At 40.6% G+C, this 17,634-nt stretch overlaps 1 protein-coding gene across 4 annotated transcripts in view; it reads left to right on the top strand.

The window, feature by feature from the left end:
• Positions 1–17,634, top strand: part of DENND5A (DENN domain containing 5A) — a 94,006-nt gene that overhangs the window by 11,292 nt on the left and 65,080 nt on the right. The window contains exon 1 of one of the 4 annotated variants that reach the window (XM_027563237.1): positions 8,394–8,414. The exons of the other annotated variants lie outside the window; for them this stretch is intronic. The gene's annotated coding sequence lies outside the window, so the exon portion shown is untranslated. Of the gene's footprint in view, positions 1–8,393; positions 8,415–17,634 lie in introns of those variants that run through there. 4 annotated transcript variants of the gene reach the window in all.

Below are 17,634 nucleotides of genomic sequence, written 5' to 3'. Positions count from 1 at the left end.
GGTGTTTTGTATTGCTGCTGCTGCTGCTGCTAAGTCGCTTCAGTTGTGTCAGACCCTGTGCGACCCCATGGATGGCAGCCCACCAGGCTCCCCCATTCCTGGGATTCTCCAGGCAAGGGTACTGGAGTGGGTTGCCATTTCCTTCTCCAGTTTTGTATTGCCCTGTGATTATTTTGTAATTTTTAATAGAGCTAAATTTTATAATAGTTTGGATGAACTTTTTTTTTTTTTTTTTAAAGTGAATCCGTACAGTTTTAGTTATTTAACCAGTCCTATTGACAAGTTGACTTAGGATCACAGTCTCTTCTTGGGAAAAACAAAACAAAAACCTTGAAGTATCACCTGCCAAATTAACCAGTTGTGCTTAATTCTAAGATTCTGTATGTTCAAATGGTTTTTAATCCTTTTCTTTGCTAAATAATTATCTAGGATTCATCCTTTACGCCCACTGTGAAACATTCTTTTTGGTGCAGTTTTATTGTTTGAAAAGTTGATATTTAAGCATTTGTAGTTTTATCTTCTAGAAGTATGTTTAGTGTTTTGTGGAGGATTGTTGATCTGCTGGTCTAGCTCTGTTGGTTGCTCAGCTCAGTTGGTAGTGAATGTGATGAATTTAATGAGGCCAGGGTCATTGAATCAATCTTCCTAAGGACCAGTTAGCTTTGTTCTACCCATTTTTATGCTACCTTCTGCTGATCATCCCACTCACAAGTACACTGGGTCATGGGGAACACAGTCAGCTCCATGCCTAATAATTAAATTAATATATAGTATTTATTGAATAGATTTCATTGCTATGTACCACAAGACATTATCCTCGCTTTACAGTTTACGAAAGCACTGGTAAGTACTGAGCCCACACTTCAGAGCCCAGGAGCCTCAACTACTGAGCCAGTGTGCCGCAGTTGCTGGAGCTGGTCCGCCTACAGCTCTGGGTCTGCTACAGGAGAAGTCACTGGAGTGAGAATCTCCTGCACCACAACTAGAGAACCCCATGTGCAGCAACGAAGACCCAGTGCAGCCAAAAATAGCTAACTAAGTAAATAAACAAGTGTGTTAAAAATGAAGTGAAAGTAAAAGAGATATTGCCAAATCACCTTCCTCAAAAGGTTAGACTCTGTGCTCAAGTCACTCAGTCATGTCAGACTCTTTGTGACCCTACAGTTTTTAAGATGCTACCCATTTTTTTCTCTACATCTGTAATGGAATATTAGCTGCTTTTCTAAAGTGTTTTCAATCTTCTAGGAAGTAAATGTCTGCTTTAATCTAAATTTAATTATTTGTGAGGCTGAACATCTTTTCATATAGTTCATGTACATTTGTATATTTCTTCAGTGAATTACCTGTTTAGTCCTTTGTTCATGGTTTCTGTTGTGTTTATCTTTTTCTCATTGACTTGCATAAACTGTCTTTTGGAATATGTTGATTGTTAGGAAATATTTCAAAAACACTTGCAGTGAAAAAATATATGGACACTAATATAGATTTATAAAATTGAGATCATAAGAGAAAAAAATGTATCCTGCTTTTTAAATTTACTATTATATGTTGATCGTTTTTCCATATTTTTAAGTGTGTCTTGAATATTTTTCCATGTCATTAAATATTCTTCTTAAACATGATTTTAATTATTATTTGTTTTTAACAAATGAAATTGTTACTTGGTTTTATTTTTAATTTGTTATCCAGAGTATGAGTGAACTATACAATTTTTAATGATTAACTGGAACTTGGGTGGTTTGTTTCAGAGAAGGCAATGGCACCCCACTCCAGTTCTCTTGCCTGGAAAATCCCATGGACGGAGGAGCCTGGTAGGCTCCAGTCTATGGGGTCGCTAAGAGTCAGGCACGACTGAGCGACTTCACTTTCACTTTTCACTTTCATGCATTGGAGAAGGAAATGGCAACCCACTCCAGTGTTCTTGCCTGGAGAATCCCAGGGACGGGGGAGCCTGGTGGGCTGCCATCTATGAGGTCGCACAGAGTCGGACACGACTGAAGCGACTTAGCAGCAGCAGCACTTAGCCTAGAGCTGGGTGCCACACAGTGGGAAGGAACTCAGTGAAGATTGAGAAATTGCTTGAGTATGGAATAATGTAGTAGTGTCACATAATAGGCAAGTGTGGGGTAGACAGTGTCTTTGTCCCATGGTGGCTGAGTGGAGAAAACATCATTCTCTGCCTATGTTTATAGCTTGGATTTTTTGAGAGGGTGTGAGTATGATGTTAGGTTTTGAATGAGTAGTTTTGATTAAATACCCTGCACGTTTAGTAAATATCTGTTTATATGTTGACGAATTATGGGGATATTTTCACCTTGAGGGACAACTAAAATTTTTGGCTTGACACATTTTCTTCCCTGTCTGTGGCAGCAGTATATTCATTTTCAGAATTCTTCCTTAGCCTGATTTTGTAATACATTGACTAGTTTGGTGTTGGCTGCTGTGGTAAGAAGAACTGTGCTATAATTAGCATTTCTGCTTCCTCTAACAGTTTTATGGATTTGCTTTGAAGAATCGTAAAAAAAAGAGAAAGTTTTATTGTGATAAATATTTCTTCAGGAAGGATGTTTTATACAGGGTGATATTCTAAATGTGAAATCCCAAATAACCACATTTGAAAAAAATATATCCACAAGACTGAAATGGCCCCAGAAGCCCTCCCCACAATGCCCATTGTCAGGGTAAATTATCAGTAGATTGGCAAGGATAGAACTGAATTGGTAAGAGGAGACTGAAACATGAGATCATTAAGCATTTACATAGAAACATTTAATTTCTCTGAATAAATTCAAGTCTCATGACCCAGACAAATTACACCTTAGTGTTCTGAAAGAATTTTGGGATGATTATAATGATGATTAGTCACTGTCAGTAATCTTTAAGGAATGATAGAATTACCACAGTAGACATATTTTTAAGTCTGAGAAGAAGGTAAGAGCTTGACATATTCCTAGTCAAAATCTCAGATGGTTTATTAAGGATGTATTATGAGGATTTAGAAAAGAAAGCTGTGATTATTAGGAGCCAACATGGACCCACTAGGAATGTGTTAGTGACTTAATAACTACCTTTTCTTTATTAAGGGAGTAGACTTCTAGAGGAGGGGAATACCGTCAGCTATCGTTTTTTGATTCAAGAATGTTTTGAAGGGAATGATTAGAATATAGTTGGGGTTAACAGATTTGAGTTGTGTGGTGAAATAGGTGATGCAAGGAGTTCCCAGGCGATTCAGTGGTTAGAACTCTGTGCTTTTACTGTCATGGCCCTGTGTTTAGTCTCTGGTCAGGGAACTAAGATCCTGCAAGCCGCCGAGGGGGGGAAAACCTAAGGAGGGGGAAAAGAAATAGGTGATGCAGAAGTATGGTGTGATAGAAGGGAGGACTTAATAGCAACACAAAAATGTAAGGCTTGTAGTTGTCTGTAAATTGGATTTATGGCAAAAATGTGGTTTGGTTGACAAAAAGTTTTGGTTTTAGCCAGCATTAATAGCTACTGTTGAGTGAGTGAGTGGATAGTGTTGTTTTAAACGATGTTAGACCACTCCAGTGGTCATGTATGGATGTGAGAGTTGGACTGTGAAGAAGGCTGAGCGCTGAAGAATTGATGCTTTTGAAAAACTGTGGTGTTGGAGAAGACTCTTGAGAGTCCCTTGGACTGCAAGGAGATCCAGCCAGTCCATTCTAAAGGAGATCAGCCCTGGGATTTCTTTGGAAGGAGTGATGCTAAAGCTGAAACTCCAGTACTTTGGCCACCTCATGCGAAGAGTTGACTCATTGGAAAAGATTCTGATGCTGGGAGGGATTGGGGGCAGGAGGAGAAGGGGACGACAGAGGATGAGATGGCTGGATGGCATCACTGACTCGACGGATGTGAGTCTGAGTGAACTCCAGGAGTTGGTGATGGACAGGGAGGCCTGGCATGCTGTGATTCATGGGGTCGCAAAGAGTCAGACACGACTGAGTGACTGAACTGAACTGAACTGAGACCACATCTATCTAGATAGATTTTAGTTCTAGGAGCTCGGATGGTGAGGGACCTGAAAATATGATATGAACTACTTTCAAAGGAGCAGATTTGTTTTTTGACTAGTTAATATCTCTGACAATAGCTTCCACAGAAGAGTTCCAGAAGAACTTGGAGAAATGGCAACATTGTTGGAATACTGTAGATTTTGATAGCATTCATTTGAAAAAATGTAAATTTTGGCTAATCAGGCAAAGAAAGGTATGAAGGTCATGCTAGGCAGGGAATAGCATCTACAAAAAGAATGAAGGCATGAAAAAGCATGCCACATTTGAGGAACAAGTGAGTTAGTACAGATGCTGTGTAAAGAGGGAGAGGTGGGCTATAGGAGGTGAAAGTGGGGAAATTGGCAGGTGTTGTATATGAAGGTGGAGAAACTGGAATCCAGGAAGATAAAGTGATTTGCATAAGTCTTGATTGTGTATTGAACCAGGTCTAGAATTCCAGGCTTTCTTGTGTCCTTTCAGGAGTTCGTTCCATCTTTATTTTCTTTAGGTATGTTCTACATTTACTTTAAAATGGCCAGGGCATGCCCTATGTTTATGAAAGGATTCTAAATAATCATGTAAGACTATCTTTTACATTCTTTAATAAACTAAAAGAACTTAAGTAGCTGTGATCTATAAGCAGTATAACTTTCCCAGTTATCAGTGCCAGATATTATGGTTTTAACTTTTAGAGACCAGCAGCCTATATGTCTGGGTCATGCTAGAATCAAGAACTCTTTCTACTTTCCCATGCTATTTGTTTAAAAGAGGATTCTTTCTTTGCCTAGTTCAAATGATAGATGCTTGGATTAACAGTTGCAGCTATAATGATCAGTTACAGTGTTGTAGCCACACGTTCTGGGAAACAAACTCACTCAGAAGGACAATGCAGATAGTGGAGTGCAGTTTATTACACCAGTGGGCCCAAGGCAGAGTCTCCTCTTAGCCAAGGACCCTGACCAGCATTTGTGAAAATCTTTTATACCCCGTGTGTACGTGCCTGAACCCACCACTCCAAATTCCTTGAGACTTACATAAACCAAGGAAAATACAATCCCAATAACCCCATCATTCACGTGCTGTGTGCTCAGACAGTCAAACAATTAGCCAATAATCAATAAACCTGAGGTTATACTCTGATATATACAGAAAAATTTATGGCCTGTCTGGAGGAAGGGGTGATTAGTGTATGTTTTCTCTTAGGCGATGAGTAACCTAGATACGATCTTCAAGGTTCCCCTGTCTGGAGGGGGTCTTATCCTTCTGTTGTTGTTTTCATAGGCACTAAACACAGAGTTCAGAGTCCATTGGAAAGGTGGCTGAGCATGATCAGCATGAACAGGCCTAAGATGGATCCAGGCCCTATGAATTCCTTCTTCAACAGCTGTGCAAAGTAGAAGATAAGTTTATCAAGACCTTGTGGCAACTTTGCTTGTGACTGCTGTGGTTGTAACTTGTTGTTCCACTGCAGACAGGGGTGAATTTCACATGGGAAGCAATTTCCTGAGGCCTCTCTGTTTGTTCCTTAGTCACAGTTCTATCCAGGTTTGATGCCCAGTCTGTATACCATATGTGAATATGTATATGGCCAGCATTTGTCCTGACTGGTTGGTGCCCATATTGTATTGATTGTTAACTATTTTGAGAATCATGTCTAACTCTCACCATCCATCTTTCCTCATTTTATGCCAGATCAGAAGTTTCTCTAATTTGTTTGTGGTTTATTCATACAGAGAAATTGCTACCTTTTCTTCTCAGGCTCTTAAATAATTTTATTAAAAAAAATTCCTGGAAAGACTTACCTGACAGTCCATTGGTTAAGAATCTGCCTTCTTAACCACTTAACCAGTCTTCAAGGGGACACAGGTTCAATCCCTGATCTAGGAGCTAAAAGTCCCACATGCCCTGGAGATAGCATGTGATCTGGAGTTGCAGATCTGACGCTGTAATGTTGTGCGCTGCAACGAAGAACCCATGTGCCATAACTAAGACCTGATGCAGCCAAATAAATTAATGTTAAAAAAATTCCTGGAAACAAAATTTTTTAAATTATGAAGACCACTATGTTCTATTTTCCTTTAGGTCCACTTAATGATTGGAAAGCTAGTTTCAAACATTTATGCGACAGTTAAGGAAATCTGAACACTGATTAGATATTTAGCTTTAAGTATTCTTTTGGTCAAATTTTTTTAGGTGTATTAATAGAATTGTGGTTATGTTAAAAGAAAAAGAAGTCTTATTTTTAGAGACACATGGTGAAATATTGTAGATATGTCTGGATTTGCTTTAAAATAATTTGGTATGAGGGTGTACAGATATAAAGTAAGATTGGACATGCATTGATATTTGTTGAAATTGAGTGAAGGATACAAGATAATTCATTGTACTTTTTATAAAAAAAAATTAGAAATAGTTTATTTTTAACCCCCCGAATTTATAAAATCATAATTGGATTTAAAAATTTTTCAAAGGTATATTATTGGCAATTATAACTTCTGATTGCCTTGAAATAATTAGAAGTACAACTTGGGGTTAATATTGGCATACCTCATTTATGTGCTTCCCTTTATTGGACTTCACAGATATTTCATTTTTACAAAGTCAAGATTTATGGCAACCCTGCATCAAACCAGTCTATCAGCACCATTTTTTCAACTGTATTTGCTCACTTCATATCGCTGTGTCACATTTTGGTAATTCTGGTAGTATTTCAGACTTTTTTTCATTATTATTATATTTGCTCTGGTGATCTGTGATTAGTGATCTTTGTCTTGCTGAAGGCTTCAGTGATGGTTAGCATTTTTTAGCAGTGAAGTATTTTTAATTTAGATCTTCATATTAATTTTTTAGACATAATACTGTTATACACTTACTAGACTACTGTGTAGTGTAAACATAACTTTTATATGCATTGGGAAACCAAAAAATTCGTGTGACTTACTCTTGCTTTATTGTGATAATTTGCTTTACTGAGGTGGTCTGGAACCAAACCCACAGTCTGTCTCAGGTTTATCTTTGTATGTGCATGCTAAGTCACTTCAGTCATGTCTGACTCTTCGGCCTGCCAGGCTACTCTGTCCATGGGATTCTCTAGCCAAGATGACGGGTGGGTTGCCATGCCCTCCTTCAGGGAATTGTCCAACCTAGGATTGAACTCATGTCTCTTAATGTGTCCTGCATTGAAAGGTGGGTTCTTTACCACTAGTGCTACCTGGGAAGCCCAGGTATGTCTGTACTTCCAGCCATAGGCAAAGAAATTTGACCTTTTAATTTATGTAATATTTAAAAATATGTTTTAGTGTAGCTTTTCAAAATATTTAAAGTGGTGCCCCTATCATTACCATTTCATTTATGAGCCTCTAGTTGGGAGCCATTAACTCTAAAAAATTTTTTTTCTATCTTTTGGCCATATCATATGGCATGTGGGATCTTCTTTCCCTGACCAGGGATCATACCCTTGTCCCCCTCAGTGGAAGGGCAGAATCTTAGCCACTGGATTGCCAGGGAAGTTCCCTGGCTCTAAAAATTTTGATCAGCCTTGTTTGTATTTAGACTTCTTAACTCAATTGTATTAATATTGTAATTAATAAGGAATTTTTTCTTTTCCTGTGTATATTGCTTTAATGGATAGATTGTATCCCTTTGCCTTAATGTACCTAACTTTTTTTAAAGCATTTGCTTTTCTTCTTTTTCCTGCAGTTATAAATATCTTTACCATGAGAAATAGCTTTTCTAAAAAATGCTCCTTGAGTGCTATTTTAGTGGGGGCTAGTTTTTTTCTTGGTGCCTTTTAGGTGGTATTTTAGTGGATTTAGCAGATCAAAGGGTATTTTTTTTTTTTTTTTACAGTTTTTGTGATGTCGTGCTACTTTGGTTGAGCTTCTTTTCAAAGGTGTCACTTTGTGGGTTGGAACCATTTCAGTGTTTAAATCTCGACTGCTGAACCAAAGTTTTAAGGCATGTTAACAGTCTCGAAAAAATGATAAATTGGATCTATTCAAAACTGAGCTTTCATTGGAAACAGGTGGAAGGATGGAAATGCATTAACTGTAAATCTTGAAGTCAGTTTATTAAGATACTGCTGTTTAGCTTAATTAGAGAGCTGTGTAACAGAGGTGGCATTTGAATGAAGTATTGAAGGATAGGAACGACTTAAACTTGAGGATGTGAGTTGTTGTTTAGTTGCTAAGTTGTGTCCGACTCTTTTGCAACCCCATGGACCATAACCTGCCAGGCTCCTCTGTCCATGGGATTTCCCAGGCAAGAATACTGGAGTCGGTTGCCATTTCCTTCTTCGGAGGATCTTCCTGACCCAGGGATCAAACCTGCATCTCCTTCATTGAAGGTGGATTCTTTACTGCTGAGCCACTGGGGAAGCCTGACGATGGTGGGGATGGGTAAAAGGTGGGTGAACGTGGAACTCTGGGGCATGTTTAGGCAATCTTGAGTCATACTATTTGGCTATAACATATGCTATTTAGAGTATAGTAATGGAAGCTAGGATTAAAGAGTTAGTTAGGGGAAAAGTAAAATAAATAAGAATATACCAGGTAGATTATGAAAAAATAATAGTGGGAAAAAAGAAATGATGGTAATTGATTGTAATAGCTTGAAGACTATTGAGAGGGTAACAGGCAGGAAGGCCTGGGGATCAAATCTATTCCCAGTTTTTCAGGGTACAGTTCAAAGGAGTGAGGCTGGAATTGTTAGCTCCCATCTGTAAGAGAGAAAAAAAGTCACCAGCGCCATCTTTCTGCCAGAGGTGTCCCTCACTGCTCTAGATGGGGGTGTAGACAGACTGTACACCAAAGCTTTTCTTTCCTGGTTAGACTTAGTCTGTCCCTTACCGACGCAGGCGTCATACTCATCCCTCCTGGTTCTACCACTGAGACGGGGTGGGGATACACTAGGGGTAGACCTGATGGCATCCCTGACCGATGTCCACCCCCTCACCATTAAAACCTTACTTGCCTCATGTCATCCGGGTGCAATCAGAGTAACCTTCCAGAATGTCTCCCAAGCTGAGACCACTGGGGGAAACATTTGTCAGCTGAGTGTCTGTGCACGACCCTGAGTATATTCCTGACCACGATAAGACCAATACCAACATAAAACTGAGATGTTCCTTCCAAGCATCACCACACCAGTATAAGAGCCTCCTCTGGTTCACTAAGAGCCAGTGTTACTAAAGGGAACCCATTGTAGTTCAATCCGAGTAACCTTTAACTTCAGAGATGTTCTTGGAGCTAGAGCTCCATCTAGCTTCCGAACTTCCGATTCCTAGCGAGGCTAGGTGCTTCCTGACTACCAATCCAAGTTTGGGACCTAAATCACAGTACACAGTAACAGCATAGATTACAAGTCCCTTGAAAGTCTATGATCCAATAGATTAGGTTAGTACTTCTAATTCCCAAGGAGTTATGAAATGGTCAAAGAGACCGAAAAGTTTGACCGAGAAAGGAAAGTTCAGTCCACACACTTTGCCCATTTCTGGTCAGTCCCCAAAGGAGACATTGGGTGCCTCTTGGGACTGGCAGGTCGGTATAAACTCCCGACAGGTTTCTGCCATAAGCCATATGAGATCACCGTGGAACCACAGAGCAGGGCTCCTCACTTGCTTCGTGCAGGGCGTTTCATTCATTCACACAAGCACACCGTAGAGTTAGTAGAGTACAGCAGAAAACGTGTACGCTAGGAGAACAAAGAACTAGAGCTCCAAGCATCCTTACCTTGTCCTGAAGGATCCCGGACAAGCCCCCAAGATGAAAGGTTGTTGTTGACCCACGAAAAGATGCCGTGATTCTTGGCCTCCGGAGGAGAAAAATTCAATTTGGGGCCAGAGACGAGGCTTGATCGCTCAGAGCTTTTGTGTAATAAAGGTTTATTAAAGTATAAAGGAGATAGGGAAAGCTTCTGACACAGGCATCAGAAGGGGGCAGAAAGAGTACCCCCCTGCTAGTCTTCAGCTGGATGTTATATAGTCACTAGCAGTCTGTTAGGAGAAAGCAATGGCACCCCACTCCAGTACTCTTGCCTGGAAAATCCCAAGGGCAGAGGACCCTGGAAGGCTGCAGTCCATGGGGTCGCTAAGAGTCAGACGTGACTGAGCGACTTCACTTTCACTTTTCACTTTCATGCATTAGAGAAGGAAATGGCAACCCACTCCAGTGTTCTTGCCTGGAGAATCCCAGGGACGGGGGAGCCTGGTGGGCTGCCATCTATGGGGTCGCACAGAATCAGACACGACTGAATCGACTTAGCAGCAGCAGTAGCAGCAGTCTGTTAGTGAAAGAAAGGAATGTCTTAAAACTCAGAATGGCACTAGGCCCCTCATCCATAAGATGTATTTTGGGATAATCTTGGCACCAGACGATTCATCCCAGACCATAAAACGGTTGACTTGAATCTTGTAGAAGGGCAGATTACCATACAAATAGTTCCGTTTACATAGATTAGGGGAACAATGAGTATAACATATTGATTTGTCAAGTAGGTTCTGAGCCATTAGGCACAACTGACTTGAAGACAGAGTTTGGGGTAAATGCATAGTACATTAACATAGCTTAAGACAAACATTTCCATAAGAAAAATGCATTGGTTAACTCAAGGTTTGAGAATAGTTAACTTCAGGTGAAACCAAGAGTCTTTATGGCAACACAGTATTTTAAGAGAAACCTCCTTTTAAATTTGTATCTAGATAGCATATTCAAAAGCAGAGACATTACTTTGCCAACAAAGGTCCATCTAGTCAAGACTATGGTTTTTCCTGTGGTCATGTCTGGATGTGAGAGTTGGACTGTGAAGAAGGCTGAGCACCGAAGAATTGATGCTTTTGACCTGTGTTGTTGGAGAAGACTCTTGAGAGTCCCTTGGACTGCAAGGAGATCCAACCAGTCCATTCTGAAGGAGATCAGCCCTGGGATTTCTTTGGAAGGAATGATACTAAAGCTGAAACTCCAGTACTTTGGCCACCTCATGTGAAGAGTTGACTCATTGGAAAAGACTCTGATGCTGGGAGGGATTGGGGGCAGGAGGAGAAGGGGATGACAGAGGATGAGATGGCTGGATGGCATCACTGACTCGATGGACGTGAGTCTGAGTGAACTCCAGGAGTTGGTGATGGACAGGGAGGCCTGGCATGCTGCGATTCATGGGGTCGCAGAGTCGGACACGACTGAGCGACTGATCTGATCTGATCTGAGAGAAGAGAAAAAATATCGCTAGTTTGTTTCCTCCTGCCGCTTCCCAGAGATAAAATGTCTGACACTTGCAGCCTATTTCCTCCTTTGGAGACCCCTGGCCTTCCTGCCCTTACCCTCTCACTATGGGCTGCCACTATTGCTACTATAAATAACTCTTGCAGGAAAATTACTACTCTGTTAGTCATTCTGCTAGGGTCCTCATTTTAGCAGACCTGTAATTTTCTAGGAAAAGAAGGATCAGTGTTTGTAGGATTGTTGATATAGGTGGAACTGATTCATTTTCATAGTCTGATCAGATAAGAGACTATGAGAGATACAGAAGACAATGGACATTGAGAAGGTGGAGAGGAAAAAAAAAGTGAAATAACGTTTGCTTCTTGGGCCCTTTCTAAGAAGCTTTTCATCTAAAGCTTCAGCAACAATGGTGGCTTTTAGTCTTGGTTTTCTTCCAAGGACTGATAGAAGGCCCTAGTCTCAGGTGTTCGTGTTACTCTTACTAAACTCAGTTACTGGCAGGTTGGGCCCCCAGTTTAACCTCATTTATTACTCTCTCTGGATCTCTAGTGCCAAGAGAAGAGTCTGAGGGGCCATCTTTGTCGTAACTGCAACTTGAAGATTGATGGTACTTGGAGCAGTGAAAGGATCCAGGAGACTTGGGTTGCTTTAGTTGGGGAGGAACCCCTCTTATGACCTGTGGGTTGAGGATACTGCTTTGTATCACAGTGTAGAACTTGAGGTTTTAATGGCTTTTTAACCTTCTGATGAAGATTACTTACTCTTAACATCGAGATGTACTTCGTAACAGCTCTAAATTCTAAAGTTTTAAGAGACATCCGCGCTCGTGCAGTAGGTGTAAAGAACATTGGATGGGATGTCTGGAGGGGTTTCTAACCCCATTTTGCCTTATACTCATTGGTGACTTACTGTCTCTGAGCCAGTTTCCTTATCTGTAAAAGCCCTCTGAGGGTTGTGATGAAGCTTAATGAAATAATATACAATATGAAAATGTTTTCAGTGGATTTCAGGTGGTATATATGTTTTTTCCTTTTTCTTCTTCAAGGCTTCTCATTCCATATCTTGCCAAGAGAGTAGGAAATATGCAGAAGTAATGTGTAGATAATTATGAAAAAATTTGGGTTCATGTAATTGACCTTTTGAAAAGGAGTGCTTTTCACTTAAAAAGATATGTAGAAAACTGTGTCCTTACTGCAAAATTCAGGCTTAAGAAAGTAGGGAAAGAAGAAAGTAGGGAAAACCACTAGGCCATTCAGACCACTAGATTTAAATAAAATTCCTTATGATTGTACAGTGGAGGTGATGAATAGATTTAAGGGATTAGATATGGTAGATAGAGTGCCTGAAGAACTATGGACAAAGGTTCATAACATTGTAAAGGAAGCAGTGACCAAAATTATCCCCAAGAAAAAGGAATGCAAGAAGGCAAAGTGGTTGTCTGAGGAGGCCTTACAAATAGCTGAGGAAAGTGAAAAGCAAGGGAGAAAGGTAAAGATGTACCCAGCTGAATGCTGAATTCCAGAGAACAGCAAGGAGAGATAAGAAGGCCTTCTTCAATGAACAATGCTAAGAAGTAGAGGAAAACAATAGAATGGGAAAGACTAGAGATTTCTTCAAGAAAATTTGAAATATCAAGGGAACATTTCATGCAAGGATGGGCACAATAAAGGACAGAAACGGTAAGGACCTAACACAGGCAGAAGAGGTTAAGAAGAGGTGACAAGAACACAGAAAAACTACAAAAAAGGTCTTAATGACCTGGATAACCACAATGGTGTGGTCACTCACATAGAGCCAGATATTGTGGAGTGTGAAGTGGGCTTTAGGAAGCATTACTATGAACAAAGTTAGTGGAGGTCATGGAATTCCAGCTGAGCTATTTCAAATCCTAAAAGATGGTGCTGTTAAAGTACTACACTCAGTATGTTAGCGAATTTGGAAAACTCAACAGTGGCCACAGGACTGGAAAAGAAGGACAATGCCAAAGGATATTCAGACTGCTGTACAGTTGCACCCATTTTGAATGCTAGTAAGGTTATGCTCAAAATACTTCAAGCTAGACTTCAGCAATATGTGACACAGAGAAATTCCAGATGTACAAAATGGGCTTAGAAGGCAGAGGAGGGTCAGGATGGGGAACACATGTATACCCATGGCTGATCCATGTGAATGTATGGCAAAACCACCACAATATTGTAAAGTAATTAGCCTCCAATTAAAAGAAAAAGAAGAAAAGGGCGGGGGGAGAGCAGAGGAACCAGAGACTAAATTGCCAACATTTGGTGGATCATAGAGAAAGCAAGGGAATTCAAGAAAAACATCTACTTCTGCTTCATTGACTGGGCTAAAGCCTTTGACTGTGGATCAGGACAAACAGTGGAAAATCCTTAAAGAGATGGGAATACCTGAACATATTACCTGTTAGCAACAGGTAGAACCAAGCAACAGTTAGAACCAAACATGAAACAAAGGACTGGTTCAATATTGGGAAAAGAGTACAGCAAGGTGATAAATTGTCACCCTGCTTATTTAACTTTGATGCAGAGTACATCATGAGAAATTCTGGGCTGGATGAATCACAGCTGGAATCAAGATTGCCAGGAGAGAAATAACAACTTCAGATATGCAGATGATACCACCCTAATGGCAGAAAGTGAAGAGGAAGTAAAGAGCCTCTTAATGAAAGTGATAGAGGAGAGTGAAAAAACTGGCTTAAAACTCAACATTCAAAAAACTAAGATCATGGCATTCAGTCCCATCACTTCATGACAAATAGAAGGGGAAAAAGTAGAAGCAGTGACAGATTTTATTTTCTTGGGTTTCAAAATTACTGTGGATGGTGAATGCAGTCATAAAATTAAAAGACACTTGCACCTTGGAAGGAAAGCTATGACAAGAACCTAGACAGCATATTAAAAACCAGAGACATCATCTTGCCAACAAAAGTCTGTATAGTCAAAGCTATGGTTTTTCCAGGGGTCATGTTCAGCTGTAAAGATGGCTGAATGCTGAAGAATTGATGATTTCAGATTGTGGTGATGGAGAAGACTCTTGAGAGTTCCTGGGACTGCAGGGAGATCAGACCAGTCAATCTTAAAGGAGATCAACCCTGAATATTCACTGGAAGGACTGATGTTGAAGCTGAAGCTCCAGTACTTGGCCACCAGATTCGAAGAGCTGACTCATTGGAAAAGACCCTGTTGCTGAGAAAGATTGAAGGCAAAAGGAGAAGGGGACCACAGAGGACAAGGTAGCTGGATGGCATCACCGACTTAGTGGACATGAATTTGACCAGCTCTGGGAGATAATGAAGGGCAGGGAAGCCTGGTATGCTGTTTCATGCTTTATTCATTTGTGGTAATCTGGGAAGGGAGAACCACGCTGAGTCTAGTTGGAAACTGAACCTAATTGGAAACTGAACTTAGAGTCTCGGTAGAGTTTTCACTATAAGGTAGTATTGGGTCATGAATTTCAGATATTTTTTCCTCCTAAGAGGAATTTTAGTAACAAGGCAGAAAGTGATGTTTCTTCCCCCTTTTGCAGTCAGTGAGTAATAATAGCTATGCAAGTCCCTTTTGTAGGTGATGAGTCAGGACTCCTACAATTATTTTGGCTTTGAGTTAAATTTTAAGTTTTATTCATTTCAGTTTTCAAATACTGTGTTAATATTGTGGAACTATTTTAATACATGTTTCTTTGGTTTAAAATAAATAATTTCATTGGAAATAGATGGGGAAACAGTGGAAACAGTGTCAGACTTAATTTTTTGGGGCTCCAAAATCACTGCAGATGGTGATTGCAGCCATGAAATTAAAAGACCCTTACTCCTTAGAAGGAAAGTTATGACCAACTTAGATAGCATATTCAAAAGCAGATTACTTTGCCAACAAAGGTCGATCTAGTCAAGGCTGTGGTTTTTCCAGTGGTCATGTCTGGATGTGAGAGTTGGATTGTCAAGAAAGCTGAGCGCCGAAGAATTGATGCTTTTGAACTGTGGTGTTGGAGAAGACTCTTGAAGAGTCCCTTGGACTGCAAGGAGATCCAACCAGTCCTTTCTAAAGGAGATCAGTCCTGGGTGTTCTTTGAAAGAACTGATGCTGAAGCTGAAACTCCAATACTTTGGCCACCTCATGCGAAGAGTTGACTCATTGGAAAAGACCCTGATGCTGGGAGGGATTGGGGGCAGGAGGAGAAGGGGATGACAGAGGATGAGATGGCTGGATGGCATCACCAACTCGATGGACATGAGTTTGAGTAAACTCCCGGAGTTGGTGATGGACAGGGAGGCCTGGCGTGCTGCGATTCATGGGGTCACAAAGAGTCGGACATGACTGAGCAACTGAACTGAACATGATATATTAGTCTTCTAATATTCACCCTTAAATTGGTATATATAAATAGGAAGAGTTTCTCTTTGTTTTTTTAATTTTTTTATTTATTTAGCTGTGCTGGGTCTTAGTAGTGGCATGTGGGATCTGGTTCCCTGACCAGGGATCAAACCTAGGCCCCCTGCCTTGGGAGCACGGAGTCTTAACCACTGAACCACCAGGGGAATCCCGAATGTTTATTTTAATCCTGTACTTTAATATTATTAAGACATGTAAGTTTTGCAATATAGAAAGTAGGAATAAGTTAGTATTATAAATCCAAGTTGAAAAGAATTCTCTTACCAACTGGAGAGAAATGTGCTATTATGCATATATATATATATATATATTTTTTTTTACTTTAATCTCTTTATCTTGGGATCATATGTGCTCAAAGTAGGAAATTTAGAAAGTACATAAAAAGCATAAAGAAAAAATAGCAATCACCCATAGTCCAGCCTTCTAAAAGTAACTTGAAAGTGAAAGTCTCTCAGTTGTGTCCGAATCTTTCGACCCCATGAATTATAAAGTCCATGGAATTCTCCATGCCAGAATACTGGAGTGGGTAGTCTTTCCCTTCTCCAGGGGATCTTCCCAAACCAGGGATTGAACCCAGGTCTCCCACATTGCAGGTGGATTCTTTACCAGCTGAGCCACAAGGGGAGCCCAGAAGTAACTTAGCCATGTTTAATATTTTGTGTATTTCTTTCCATAGTTGTTTCTGTGTTGAATTAAAAATACATTGTAATTCACCTCAGTGTTTACAGCAGCATTATTTACAGTAGCCAAGACATGGAAGCAACCTAAATGTCTCTTGAGAAGTGAATGGACAAAGAAGATGTGGCATATATACACAATAGAATAGTACTCAGCCATAAAATGGAGAAGGCAATGGCAACCCACTCCAGTACTCTTGCCTGGAAAATCCCATGGACGGAGGAGCCTGGTAGGCTACAGTCCATGGGTCGCTAAGAGTCAGACATGACTGGGCAACTTCACTTTCACTTTTCACTTTCATGCGTTGAAGAAGGAAATGGCAACCCACTCCAATGTTCTTGCCTGGAGAATCCCAGGGACGGGGGAGCCTGGTGAGCTGCCATCTATGGGGTCGCACAGAGTCGGACACGACTGAAGTGACTTAGCAGCAGCAGCGGCAGCAGCCATAAAAAGAATGAATTAATGCCATTTGCAGCAACATGGTCAGAAAACTAAGATCATGGCATCTGGTTCCATCACTTCATGGCAAATAGATGGGGAAACAATGGAAACAGTGGCAGACTTGGGCTCCAAAATCACTGCAGATGGTGATTGCAGCCATGAAATTAAAAGACACTTACTCCTTGGAAGAAAAGCTATGACCAACCCAGACAGCATATTAAAAAGCAAAGACATTACTTTGCCAACAACGGTCTGTCTAGTCAAGGCTATGGTTTTTCCAGTGGTCATGTATGGATGTGAGAGTTGGACCATAAAGCAAGCTGAGCGCTGAAGAATTGATGCTTTTGAACTGTGGTGTTGGAGAAGACTCTTGAGAGTCCCTTGGACTGCAAGGAGATCCAGCCAGTCCATTCTAAAGGAGATTAGTCCTGGGTTTTCATTGGAGGGACTGATGATAAAGCTGAAACTCTGGCCACCTGATGTGGAGAGCTGACTCATATGAAAAGACTCTGATGCTGGGAAAGATTGAGGGCAGGAGGAGAAGGAGACGACAGAGGATGAGATGGTTGGATGGCATTACTGACACAATGGACATGGGTTTGGGTGGACTCTGGGAGTTTGTCCCTGGGTGGACAGGGAGTCCTGGTGTGCTGTGGTTCATGGGGTCGCAAAGAGTCGGACACGACTGAGCGACTGAACTGAACTGAACTCTCTGTATTTCTTCTCTTTGAGATTTGCAGCATCTGAAAGATTCTTTTTGTTATAGGAGTTTGTTGTGGTTTGACTCTTGAGTGAGACCTGTAATGCATACTTTAATTTAAGGTAGTTGTTGGTTCCCAGATCCCTTTGAGAATCTGATACAAACTATGGATCCTTGCTCTA

This window comes from Bos indicus x Bos taurus, chromosome 15 (assembly GCF_003369695.1).
Source record: "Bos indicus x Bos taurus breed Angus x Brahman F1 hybrid chromosome 15, Bos_hybrid_MaternalHap_v2.0, whole genome shotgun sequence".
In the NCBI taxonomy this organism is placed as follows: Eukaryota; Metazoa; Chordata; class Mammalia; order Artiodactyla; family Bovidae; genus Bos; species Bos indicus x Bos taurus.
Note: the sequence above shows the minus strand (reverse complement) of the source record. Positions and strands in the feature narration are given on the sequence as shown.